At 45.1% G+C, this 14,314-nt stretch overlaps 1 protein-coding gene across 1 annotated transcript in view; it reads left to right on the forward strand.

The window, feature by feature from the left end:
* The window catches only part of LOC144755157 (glutathione S-transferase omega-1-like), a 100,584-nt gene that overhangs the window by 74,124 nt on the left and 12,146 nt on the right, over window positions 1-14,314 (forward strand). The window lies entirely within an intron of this gene.

The raw sequence follows: 14,314 nt of genomic DNA on the forward strand, positions 1-14,314 counted from the left end.
GGCGTCTTTTCCTGCCTTTAAGCCACGCCTCGGGCCCCCGCTCCGCGGGTGCCGCTCGCAGGCTGAAGACTTTGGCTGGCTTGTTTCCCTTGGACCCTCTGAGTGCATAGGAGCACCAACGCCCTCATTGCAATCTTCGTTTCCACCCCAAGACCAGAGGCGGGACTGCGAGGACCAGCCTGCTGAGCGGCGCTGAGCGGCCGCAGCTGGTCCTCTTCCCGCCCCCTCCACCAGTCAAAAGGATCGTGGAGCGTTAGCTCACTGGGTTCCTCCACTGGTTCTGCTTGGGAGTGCTGTCCCGGTTGTCGGCGTCTTTTCCTGCCTTTAAGCCACGCCTCGCGGCCACCGCTCCGCGGGTGCCGCTCGCAGGCTGAAGACTTTGGCTGGCTTGTTTCCCTTGTTTCCCTTGGACCCTCTGAGTGCATAGGAGCACCAACGCCCTCATTGCAATCTTCGTTTCCACCCCAAGACCAGAGGCGGGACTGCGAGGACCAGCCTGCTGAGCGGCGCTGATCGGCCGCAGCTGGTCCTCTTCCCGCCCCCTCCACCTGTCCCTTACCTTGATAATCTTTGACAGTCACGCGCACGCGGGACGCGCGCGGGGCTAAGGCCAGGGCGAAGACCGGGCGAAGACCGGGCAAAGAGCGGGCCGTTTGAGGCCGTTCGAGGACATAGAGGACTGGCCTGGCCCACCCCCCTTGGTCCGTGTTTTCTGACTTGTCCCCTTTTTCCAGCAGTAAGTACTTTGTTGGTACTGCAATCCAAATATATCATGAGTACACGGGGCAGTCGCAGTAAAACTGCAATGGGGCTGAGTAAGCCTAGCGGGACATTGGATGATTTCCTTGTAAAGACTAATCTAGCAATTGATGCTGAAATTACCAAATTGCAGAACAGGGTGTCGCTTGAGCTTGACGCAGCACGTAGGCTTTCTCAGACCTTTGCCAATTCCAAAAAATCCTCCCTAGGGAAAATTGCGTCTGCTGCATCTCCACAACATGCTTCTTGCCCTCACCCACTGATAATTCATGCCGATGTTCACTCTGTTCCCCCACCTCTTTCCCTTCCATTAGAGCCTGTATCCACCTTAACCACTGTGTCCCCTAAAACCTTTGAGGGAATAGCACCCACTGGACCTGGAACGGCTACTATTCTGCCAGCCATTCCTTATCCCGTCGACCTTTCTGCCCCTGTAGTAAAAAATAAAAATAAAAACAAAGATGGTCCAATTTTAAAACAGAACAACAATGCAAGATCTGCTTATGCCTGCAAAAGATCTGCTTATGCCTGCAAAAGATCTGCTTATGCCCGCAAAAAAGCAAAAATTGCAAGGCAGCAGTTCTTTAACAATAGACGAACATTACCCACTACGGGGGAGACCATACAAGCGCCAAACTTGGATAACCACCCAAAAGGGGGGGACAGGGAACATAGTAGCCTCAACGTGGTCCTTGATCTTATTCAAGGGCCTTCCCCTACTTATGTTGAGAAACCCATAGAGGGAGGACAAAGTGAGATAGGGAAGGGCAGTGACAAGGGGGATGACGATGAAGATTTTCTTAAGATAGTCTGGGCCACACTAAAACAATTACTATCACCTCTGGAACTCAAACTTTCACGCATCGAGAACAATCTACTCGAGATGGATAAGACCCTAGTCTCCCTGGCCACCCTTAGCCTAAAACAACTGGAAACAAGTTATCCTCATATCGCTGAAGGTACTACTCAGGAAGATGACGATGGTATACACCCGGCTCCAGAATCAAATGTTAGTTCCCTTGCCCCTCAAACACTGCCCCCGGTCCTGTCCCTACCTCTACCCCCACCAAAACCGACCCCAATACCTAAACCCCGGTCTAAGTCAAACGTTCCATTTCCCCTAATACCAAAACTCCCAATACCAGTGGTAAAAGGCCCCGAGAATCAGCATCAGACCTTATCCAAACCTATTATTAAGGCTGTCCATAAGCCCACTAAGACTAACATCCCCCCTACTGAGCGCTTAACCAACCAGTACCATGGTCGCCAGAACTTTCGTGGGGGCTACATTGATCTCCCTCCTGACGCCGGGCCTTATGTCGCCATATTGGCTAGTGTACCACCACTCGACCCGCATTCTATGGAGACCCACTGGTCCCTAAAGAATAAGGTGATTCACTGGCTCAACATCAATAGACAGATTCCCAATCCTGGTAGGACCGGGGTTTTAACGGTCAGGAGAGTGCCATGGGTGGGTCGTACCCATAAATCCATCCCTGGAGACTGCATAGTAGTTTCATTTGCAGACCCCCACACAGCCCAATATATCACTAGATGGGAATCACAGGATACTGACCATTCTATTGTCACCAGACCCCTTACTTTCTTCTATCCTCCAAAACAGTCCGTTGAGCCACCTGGGGCCTGGTCAATAGTCCATAATAGTAGATGGAAAGGACATGGGGACGGTTGGCAACCCACTAATAACTGGTGGGAAGGAGCGTCCACTAGGAACAGGTTTGAGTGTCTGGATCAGGTGGATTGACTGGGAATTAGTGCCGCTCCAACCCTCACCAATGCCCAAAACCCCCCAACAGAGACTGTTCCGAGCAAAAAACTAAAGTCCATATCCCAAGTTCCAAGCTATATGGGGATAGATTTAAATCCACCTGAACAGCACGCTCTCCCTGTACAGGCCAGACGACAGGCAGACCTTACACACTCGCAAAAACTGAAAGGTACAACGGGGAATGGAGGGCATTATTCACATCCACAGGAAACTGGAAACCCAATGCACTCTCTCCTTTCCTGGAATGTAGCAGGCCTCGGCAGCAAGATCACCCACAAACCTTGGCTGGAGATTGTGCAGAAGTATGGCATCATATGTCTACAAGAAACCTGGCTTATAGAGGAAGCCCACATGCTGGGCTACCGAACCTTCTATTCTCCAGCGGTGCCAGCAGCCCAGGGGCGCAATAAGGGGGGTTTGTGCACATACATCTCGAACACAGGGGATGTAAAAGTTTGCAATTTTAAAACTAACCAGTACTTCCAAATCATACTATTTAAATGGGGCACCTCGCAAAAGGTGATTCTTGTGAATTTTTATAACAATTTGCCAACTAGTGAAGTGGAATCTAACTTGAATATTATGATCCATCACATCCATAAACTGAGAGATCAAGGTTCGGGGGATCACATAATGTTGTGGGTGGGTGACTTAAATTGTACTGTCTGTCCGTCCTCTGAGTTAGGTTTGTGCGGCCTCTCAGATCTAGGGGAGGACGGTCCCTTGCACTTCTCCCACTCCAACTTGGGGTCTCTTCTTAACAACGTTATATTCACCTTTGACCTCACTTTTATCAACCAGGCATGTTCCCCCCCGGTTCCCTTTGCCCCAACGTATAATGGAAGAGGCTGTAAATCTACAATCTACTTTGCCCTTATATCATCCACTTACCCTGACTTCATAACCTTTTGGGAAACTGGGGATGACCCTATGAGCGATCATTATCCCATCACTTTCGGGGTAAATCTCATGGAAGGCAAGGTAAAGGAACCTAGGGGGGCTGTATATCCATTCGAGGTTACCCTAACTAAGACCAATGGGTATGTAATTAAATGGGAGAAAATGAACCCAACATCCTTCTTTCAAAACTTTATATGCTCTTGTTCCACGGACATACTTGCTTGCTTAGAGGAAAATACTGACCCAGAGAGCATCATGGCTGCCTTTTCTAACATTCAGCGCCATATAAAAAATGTACTGACCAGGAACTGCAAAGTTAATGGGAGGCATACTCGGGGGTGGTTTGATCCTAGATGCACTTCCACGCTGAAAAACTTAAAGAAAGCTTTGTCCGCCGATCCAAAAGATAGGGTTCAAATTCGCCAAGCGAGACACGATTATAAGCTGGCAATTAAACAGCGGAGGGCAAATTTGAAGCAGGAGGCCTGGGAAGCTCTGGGGGAAGCCGCCAGGACTAAGGATAGCAATGCCTTCTGGAAAGTCATAAGATCTGTTTATAACTCAAAAGACAGAGAACTCTGTAGAGGTGGCTATAACGGCTGAGCTCTGGGTAGAACATTATGGTAATCTTTATTCTAACAATACACAGGGTAATGCCCTGAACCCTTGGAAGGCGACCTCACCCACAGACAGTATAAATCAGGATAACCAGCTCACCGTCTTTCCAGCATCTCCTTATCCGATTGAACTAGTATTTACCACATTAGAAGTGGAAGATGCCCTTAGAGAAAGCTCTTTAGGTAAAGCCCCGGGCCCTGATCATACCCCAGTGGATGTCTACAAATCAGAACCGGACTTCTGGGTTCCATTGTTAACTAACGTATTAAATATGGGAAATAAATGTGGCTTCATTACCACCTGGTCGGATGCGATCGTAGTTCCCATATTTAAAAAAGGGAATAGGGACGACCCGGCTTGTTACCGTCCAATATCTTTATTGGACGGACTCATGAAAGTAGCTGGAAGGATTGTCCTTAAGAGGATACAACACTGGGAAGAAGAGAAGAAGGTTATCTCGGAGTTCCAATATGGGTTCCGAAAGGGACTAGGGACACTGGAGCAATGTCTAAACTTGTCCCTATTAGTCTCCAAATATACGCAGGCCAAAAAAGGGGACCTTTTTGTTACCTTTGTCGACCTCAGCTCCGCATTTGATTGTGTGGACCACGCGCTGCTTTGGTCGACACTGGAAGACATTGGGGTGGACTCAACTATCCTTACATTCATCAAAGAACTATATAGAGATGCAGGGGCTAGAGTAAGATTTGGGACCCAGGGGCAATGCTCACAAAAATTCGCCATAAACAGAGGGGTGAGGCAAGGCTGCATACTTGCGCCCTTGCTTTTCACATTTTACATAAACTCTATCGCTGAGAGCTTAATAACCCTGTCAAGCGATTTCCCGGCTGTTAATGGTAGGCCTGTACCCATCCTTTTATACGCCGATGACGCGGCTATCATGTCCAGGACCAAAGTAGGTTTGCAGAGAGCAGTAAATGAATTTTCATCCTACATGGGTGAAAGAAGTTTAAAGGTGAACATATCCAAAACTTTCTCCATGCCCTGCTCCCAAAAGAATAACAGACCACCATGCTCAATATATTTAGATCAGCAAAAGATTGCCATCACAGACTCTTTTTGCTATTTGGGCATCGTGTTTGACAGGTGGGGAAGGTGGAAACACGCAGTGTCAGCTAGGAAACTCGCTTTTACCCGTGCCATAGGTGCTTTAAGAACCTTTGCAGCCAAAATTGGGGGCAAACCCACTCGAGAAATGCTTCAGATCTACCAGGCAAAGTGTATAGCTACGGCCGCATATGGTGCAGGTATCTGGGGTTTCGAGAATGTGTCCTCATTACAAACTTGCGAGAACATTTTTATTTGTTACTTATTAGGTGTGTCCAAAACCACGTCGACATTTATGACTCATATTGAGACCGGCGTTAAATACCTTAGTGACATCGTAAAAATATCACCCTGCTTGCTTTGGCATAAGATTTGGACCACAGAAGAGTGCAAACTTAATAGAAACCTCATTAAAGACTGCATGGCTCTGGACGGGGCAGCAAAAATCAAGTGGTTGCGATACGTGCAAATGATGTTTTCTAATATTGGACACCCTGAATTCTACGATGATCCAGAGACCCTACAAACTTTGACCAGACCTGCCCTTAAAAAACTACTATCTATACACTTAGAGAGCGCAAGATGGGATACTGAGAAACTCAGAGGTACTACCCTGAACTATCAGCAAATTACTCCCACTGAAGGCCTACAACTTTACCTTGGGATTGAAAAAGCACCCTATGCCCGCATGCTTTTAACTAGGCTGCGCCTAGGGATCTTTTTCCGCTTGGTCACCTTGCCGAAACAGAACGATTGGGCCTCATTGAAATTAATATGTCCATGTGATGACCACTCAATACAAAGTAACATACACATCATGTTCTTTTGTAAACTGTATACCACCCCGAGGAAATTATTCCTTTTACCCTTACTTAAACGCTGGGGGATAAGAACATGTAAACCTGCATATTCAAAATTATTGCTTTTGGAAGATGTGGACGTTATCCTTGTTGTCTCTCGCTTTTTAATGGCAGTGATGAAATTTAGAAATACAATGAGTTAACTAACAGGTGTCAGCATTGACCGATCAGGGTAAAATGAGGCCATCTGCTTACATTACCGCTGTAGTTTTTAACCCTCGGAGAACTGTTTTTTATCTATTTTTGTAACATTGTTCATGTGAACATTCCTCTTAAATTGTCTGTATAAATTGTATTTGCACGCTTTTATGATTTCCTGAAAATCGAATAAAGCTTTATTTGATTTGATTTGTATATGTATATTTATTTCGCACGAATGCCTCTTTGCACATTATAAGCGAATTTGCACAATATATTTATGGAACTGGAATATTCCCTATTTTTTGATATTGTGACACGCATTGTACATCATATTAACCAGACGTGTTTATAACAGCGTATTTTGCACAAGTACGATTTACATGCATCCTATAGGCTGTGTTTACACATTTCTCGATTTAACCCATGATCAATATAATATTTAGCATTGTATATCTGAGTAATATGTAGCCTCTTGATAAGGGCAAATTCAGCTACCAATGTTTGTTTTTATTAACAAATGAAATGTGAACAGCGTATTTTGCACAAATGCCGTTTTGCACATTATTTAACTATATACAGGGCAAATTTACCAATAATCAAATGTTTAATAACTCAATGAGCAGAGGTTTTATCATTTTCAACATTGTTTCATTTTGTATTGCCGTAGTATCTCTACCATATCTATTGCGAACACTGTCACATGGTTTGATTTGAATTATTCACTGTCACTTTAACCCCTTGCGTGTGGCTGCGATTCTGCGCCTGTGTGGCGTTTTTCGAAGTGGGCGGGTTCATGACGGCCCCCAGCTGTCATCAGCACACGCCCACTGTGCTGCATGACGGACGGGGGACGTCATCAGCACGCAAGGGGTTAAAAGTCAAGGTCTGCCAACATCGCATTGTCATGTGAACAAGGCTCGGACGAGCCGAAACGTTATGGCGACCTACAGGAAAAAATAAAGAATTCTGCACTTACCTGCTGGTCCGTGTCCGTACTTGCTGTGGATGTGGCGAGGAGGAATTTCGGCTGCTCAGCTGCGGAGTCATATATATATAGATATATATATATATATATATATATATATATATATCTATAACACAACATCCTCCGTTTTCCGTGGGCCACCGACTCTGCAGGGCGGGCTCAAAGGTAGCAGGAGCGGAGAAGCCTGCAGGTTCAAACTTCACAACAGATAGAGCCCCACTCCGGCTTCTGTGCAAACAAAAGACTTTATTAGTCTGAGGCAGCATTTAAAACTCACATCCTGACCGGTTTCGGCGTCACCACGCCTTGCTCACAGGTGAGTTCAATGATTCCCATGTGGTCACGAGGTCATAGGGTTAACTACAAGCCCCAGCATGCATCATCATTGCTAATAATCACGAGGCATAGCTTCATTTCATATGTTTGCCCAATAGCGTTTTTTTGAAAAACAATGTCCCAACAATGGGATTATTAGCAATGATGATGCATGCTGGGGCTTGTAGTTAACCCTATGACCTCGTGACCACATGGGAATCATTGAACTCACCTGTGAGCAAGGCGTGGTGACGCCGAAACCGGTCAGGATGTGAGTTTTAAATGCTGCCTCAGACTAATAAAGTCTTTTGTTTGCACAGAAGCCGGAGTGGGGCTCTATCTGTTGTGAAATATATTACCTACTGGCGATAGCCAGTAGGTATATATAGTTAGGATTTTTTTCCTATGGGATTTTTGAAAATTCTATGTCGAATAACTTTGGCGTTTGAGGACAGAATTGGCTGAAATGTTCAGGAAAATTGAACATTTTGTTTCTGAGCAGCCCCTGAAAATTTGGGGGGGTTTCGTCAAGGGGGGGCCGAGAAAAAAGGGGGGTCCCAAAACTTGTTTTTCCCATGCAATTTTCCATAGGGCGGTTGGCCTCACTTTTAGCCTGAACGGCTGAATGGATTTACACCAAACTTGGCAAAATTGTAGGGACTGGTAGCCCGATGTGCCTTTGCTATGTCTCAAGATATAGGCTCCAGTGGTTTTTACGAAAATTAACTTTGAAAAATATATATTGGGCTACATTGGGCTATATATATGTTGGAGCCCAAATGTAGCCCAATGTAGCCCAATGTAGCCCAAAGATGGCCACCAGAGACAAAAAAAACAAATGTAGCCCAAATATCAGCCAGATGTAGCCCAACTATAGCCCAATGACAGAATGTCCCAGAGTGTTCTAAAGAACAACTAGAGTGCTAACAGTCCTACTTATTACAAAGGTATGGCACACCTGAAGCCATCTTGATTGGAATAAAGTGGTAACTCTTAAAACATTTAATTTAAAAAGGAACAAAATGAGGGGGTTCATTTTGCCATAGAAAGTATGATTAGCGAATATATGACGAAATCCCGCATACCATCAGTCCGCAAAAAAAATCCCGCATGTACTATTAGGCCGCAAATTAAAATAACGAAAACTTTTAGAACGAATATGCCTTTAGCATACACTAAACAACTAAACTACCCTAAACCTTAAAATACTACCCCCAGCATGACCCTACACTACACAAACACTACAACACAACCCTAAACCCTAAAACACTACCCCCAGCATGACCCTACACTACGCAAACACTACAACACTACCCAAAACCCTAAAACACTACCCCCAGCATGACCCTACACTACGCAAACACTACAACACTACCCAAAACCCTAAAACACTACACCCCAGCATGACCCTACACTACGCAAACACTACAACACTACCCAAAACCCTAAAACACTACCCCCAGCATGACCCTACACTACGCAAACACTACAACACTACCCTAAAATACTACACCCCAGCATGACCCTACACTACGCAAACACTACAACACTACCCAAAACCCTAAAACACTACCCCCAGCATGACCCTACACTACGCAAACACTACACTATCCTAAACCCTAAAACACTACGCCCAGCATGACCCTACCCTACACTACGCAAACACTACAACACTACCCTAAACCCTAAAACACTATCCCCAGCATGACCCTACACTACGCAAACACTACAACACAACCCTAAAACACTACCTCCAGCATGACCCTACACTACGCAAACACCACAACTCTACACTACACTAACACAACACTACACTACACAACACTACACTACACAATCACTAACCCACGAAAAAATGAACACAAACCCACTTACCTCTCTCGTCATCGTGGTTTTCACAACACAAATGCATTTACCATACATGCCTTTAAAACGTAATTCTTTGTAAAGGCATGCGCGATAAATGCACATGCGTTTTGAAAAAATGCGGGATAATGGTATGCGAGGTCAATGACCTTGCGGGATAATGGTTTGCGGACTGAAAGTCTGCGGGATAAAAAATGCGGGAAAATGGCTGCAAACCATGATTAGCAGCAGACTTCCCTGGTGGGCACTAGCTTTACTACAGTGATCTAATGAGCAACTAGAGTGCTAACATTCAGAATTTATGGCAAATGTGTGACACATCTGAATGCCTTCTTGATAGAACCAAAGTAAACCAGCATTGAAAATGCAATAGATCTCGCCCTCGTTTAAGTTAAAGCCATTCTGTTTGTAATGAGGTGGCTTTTTAGCTTTGCTTTTATTAGTGTTTTTAAAACTTTCATGTAAATAACATGCATATGTATGCATATATGTATATGTATGCATGCATTTATATTTATATAGATATGCAGATTATATATGTTTATATATGTATATTACCTACTGGCGATAGCCAGTGGGTATATATAGTTAGGATTTTTTCTCTATGGGGTTTCTGAAAATTCTATGTCTAATAACTTTGGCGTTTGTGAACGGAATTGGCTGCAATTTTCAGGAAAATGGCACATTTCGTTTCTGAGCAGCCCCTGAAAATTTGGGGGGGTTTCGCCAAGGGGGGGCCGAGAAAAAAGGGGGGTCCCAAAACGCGTTTTTCCCATTCATTTTTCCATAGGGCGGTTGGACTCACTTTTAGCTCGAACGGCTGAATAGATTTACATGAAACTTGGCAAAATTGTAGATATGGTTTGCCCGATGTGCCTTTGCTATGTCTCAATATATGTGCTCCAGTGGATTTTGAGAAATTAACGTTTAAAAAAATATATATATTTGTGACAGCGCTCCGGTTAGCGCCCCGGTTCGCGTACCTGACGCGTAACGGAACTTCGCGAAGCGAAGCTGATTGGCTCTCCGGTGTCTGTCAACATTCTAAACAGTCCGGAGCGGCCGCCATCTTGTCTCTCGGTAGATTTTACGCCGTAGAGGCGCGTCCCGGTACGTGAACCGGGCACCTCACCGGGCAGCTCACCGGGCAGCTAACCGGGCAGCTAACCGGCAGCGTAGCTGTCAACATTGTAAACAGTCCGGAGCGGCCGCCATCTTGTCTCTCGGTAGGTTCGAGAGACAAGATGTGGTGAAAAAAGAAGGGGGAAATGAAGGAAAGGGGGCAAGGTAAACCCCTCCTGACCACCTAGCATTGATGAGGGGGATATTAAAGTCCCCCGCGATTTTTCGCGGTAGAGGCGCTTCCCGGTACGCGAACCGGGCAGCTAACCAGCAGCGTAACGGGAGTCCGCCATCTTGTGTTTTTGGAGCGTCCGGTTCGCGTACCGGGTAGCGTCCCGGTAAGCGTAACAAGGGGAAAACCAAGAGAAACAGTAAAAAAAAAAGTAAGGGAATAGATTTCCAGCAAACTTGGCAAAATTGTAGGGACTGTTTGTTTGATGTGCCTTTGCAAGGCCTCAAGATATGTGCACGTGTGGATTTTGTCTAATTAAGGTTAAAAAAATATATATCTGTAAGCGTGCTCCGGCACGCTTACGTTACGGGTTTTGTTTGCGCTGCAGAGCCGATACGTCACGGTTATGCGACGCGTCATGAGGCGTCTCACGTGGCTACGTGATACGTCACGTAATAAAGAATATATTTTACAGCTATAGATATTAGCTTTTAAAAAACCAATGAAATTCACTGAAAAAACCATAGGTTATAGACCATATATAGTTAGGAATTTGCATTTACAAAACCTTGAAAATTCACTGAAAAAACCATAGGTTAGAGACCATATATAGTTAGCTGGACATTTTATTGACATAAAACCAATGAAATTCCATATATAGTTAGTTGCACTAACTATATATCGCGCACCCGCAATCCACTGCTGATGATGTCACATATTACATCATTCATGACATGGTCAGTGACACCACTGATGACATCACTGATGACATCTCAAATGACATCACTGATGACATCATGACACACCAATACCAGTTACTACATACGCACTCACTGATTCCTACGTCTACACACACACATTCACTCATTCACCCATACAATCACTCATACATACAGTCACTCATTATTACAACACTATCATATGCACTCATACACCTATGCAGACACTCACACACTGCCACTCATCCATGGAGTTACTCACACACCTAGTCAGTCCTGTAAAGAATCAATCACACTTCCATTTCCTCATCTATACAGTTAAACACAGAACACCATACTTCAGTGACATCACTGATGACATCACTGATGACATCTCAAATGACATCACTGATGACATCTCAAATGACATCACTGATGACATCATGACACACCAATACCAGTTACTACATACGCACTCACTGATTCCTACGTCTACACACACATTCACTCATTCACCCATACATACAGTTACTCATTATTACAACACTATCATATGCACTCATACACCTAGTCAGTCCTGTGAAGAATCAATCACACTTCGATTTCCTCATCTATACAGTTAAACACAGAACACCATACTTTTCACACATATACTAACACATACTTACTCTCTTATACAATCACTGATACAAGTACACATTGATATGCACAGTCACACACCTCCCAGCCAGCCACACACACACACTCAGTCTTCCATACATCCACTCATTCTTCAATATGTAAAACATATTTAAACTTTACAAAAACACACACTAGATGATGTCATCAGTGATGTCATCAGTGATGTCATCAGTGATGTCATCAGTGATGTCATCAGTGATGTCATCAGTGATGTCATCAGTGATGTCATCAGAGATGTCATTAGTGATGTCATCAGTGATGTCACTGACCATGTCATGAATGATGTAATATGTGACATCATCAGCAGTGGATTGCGGGTGCGCGATATATAGTTAGTGCAACTAACTATATATGGAATTTCATTGGTATTATGTCAATAAAATGTCCAGCTAACTATATATGGTCTCTAACCTATGGTTTTTTCAGTGAATTTTCAAGGTTTTGTAAATGCAAATTCCTAACTATATATGGTCTATAACCTATGGTTTTTTCAGTGAATATATATATATATATATATATATTGGTGTCACACAAAATGGAGTAATTACTTAACCCTTTCCATGCGTCTGCCTCGCGGGAGCCGTCCAGCGCATAAGTTCTCGGGTGCGTCGGACGGCTCCCGTGCATCCGACGCCATTACAGAAGAAATCCCTCTGGTGCAGGTGCCAGAGGGATTTCTTTCACACCCCCAAAGCCCCGGGAGCTAGGGAAGAGCTTCCCCAGCTCCCGAGGCACCCCACCCTGTTTCTGTGAAATGACGTTCAGCACACACTGTAGTTTTTGCGGGCGGGGTGGGGGCTTTGGCATGTTTGTTTTGGGCAGCCCCCACCCCTGATTCAAATTGGCAAAAAAAATCCCTACTGTCTAATGCTCTTTTTTGTTTGCGGGTACTTGGGCCTCCCACACGAGTGAGGCACCATTTTTATCGTGAGACCCGGGGGAACGCTAGGTGGTAGGAAATTTGTGTCAGCCCATTTATGCCACAACTTTCCCACACAAAAACGTGTGGAAAAAGTGATTTTCTTTCAGCTAAATTTGAGGTTTGCAGGGGTTTCTGGGTAAGAAGATGTTGGGGGATCCATGCAAGCAATACCTCACTGGAATCCACTGGGTGTCTAGCTTTCAGAAATGTGTGGGTTTGGTAGGTTTCCCCTAGCTGGCCGCCGAGCACGGGGCCAAAAACCCAGGTTAGCCCCTTTGCAAAACCAGGTCGTTTTGTGATCTGCAATTTCGATGTCGCTTCAATATGTTTTGGACCCTTGCCTGTCACTGGTACCTGGGCCTCCCACACGAGTGAGGCACCATTTTTATCGGGAGACCTGGGGGAATGCTGGGTGGTAGGAAATTTGTGTCCGCCCGGTGATCTACAACTTTCCCACACACAAAATATGTGGAAAAAGTGATTTTCTTTCAGCTAAATTTGAGGGTTGCAGGGGATTCTGGGTAAGAAAACGTTGGGGGATGCACGCAAGCCATACCTCCCTGGAATCCCCTGGATGTCTAGTTTTCAGAATGTGTGGGTTTGGTAGGTTTCCCTAGGTGGCCGCCAAGCACTGGTCCAAAAACCCAAGTGACCCCCCCCACCCCCTTGCAAAACCCAGTCGTTTTCTGATAGGCAATTTTGATGTCACCTCAATACTTTTTGGGCCCTTGCTTGTCGCGGGTACTTGGGCCTCCCACACGAGTGAGGGAGCATTTTTATCTGGAGACCTGGTGGATATCTGGGTGGTAGGACATTTGTGTCAGCCCAGAGATGCCACAACTTTCCCACACAAATGTATGGGAAAAGTGTTTTTTTTTTTTTTTCCAGCTAAATTTGTTTGCAGGGGATTCGGGGTAAGAACTTTGGAGGGTCCACGCAAGCCATACCTCCCTGGAATCCCCCGTGTGTCTAGTTTTCAATAATGTCTAGGTTTACCTAGGTGCCGGCAAAGCTAGGGTTCAAAATCTACAGCTAGGCACTTTGCAAAAAAAGGGTCAGTTTTCACTGTGAAAATGTGGTGTGTCCATGTTGCGTTTTGGGTCGTTACCTTTCGCGGGCACTAGGCTTACCCACACAAGTGAGGTACCGTTTTTCTCGGAAGAGCTTGGGGAATGCTGGGTGGGTGGAATTTTGTGGATCCACGCAGATTCCAGAACCTTCCACCACAGAAATGTGAGGAATGTTTTTTTAACACATTTTGAGGTTTGGAAGTGAATCTGGGTAACAGAACCTGGTGAGAGCCACACAAGTCACCCCATCCTGAATTACCCTGGGTGTCTACTTTTCAAAAATGTATAGGTTTGCTAAGTTTCCCTTGGTGTCGGTAGAGCTAGGTTTCAAAACCTACAGCTAGGCAC

This window comes from Lissotriton helveticus, chromosome 5_1, assembly GCF_964261635.1.
Source record: "Lissotriton helveticus chromosome 5_1, aLisHel1.1, whole genome shotgun sequence".
NCBI lineage: Eukaryota > Metazoa > Chordata > Amphibia > Caudata > Salamandridae > Lissotriton > Lissotriton helveticus.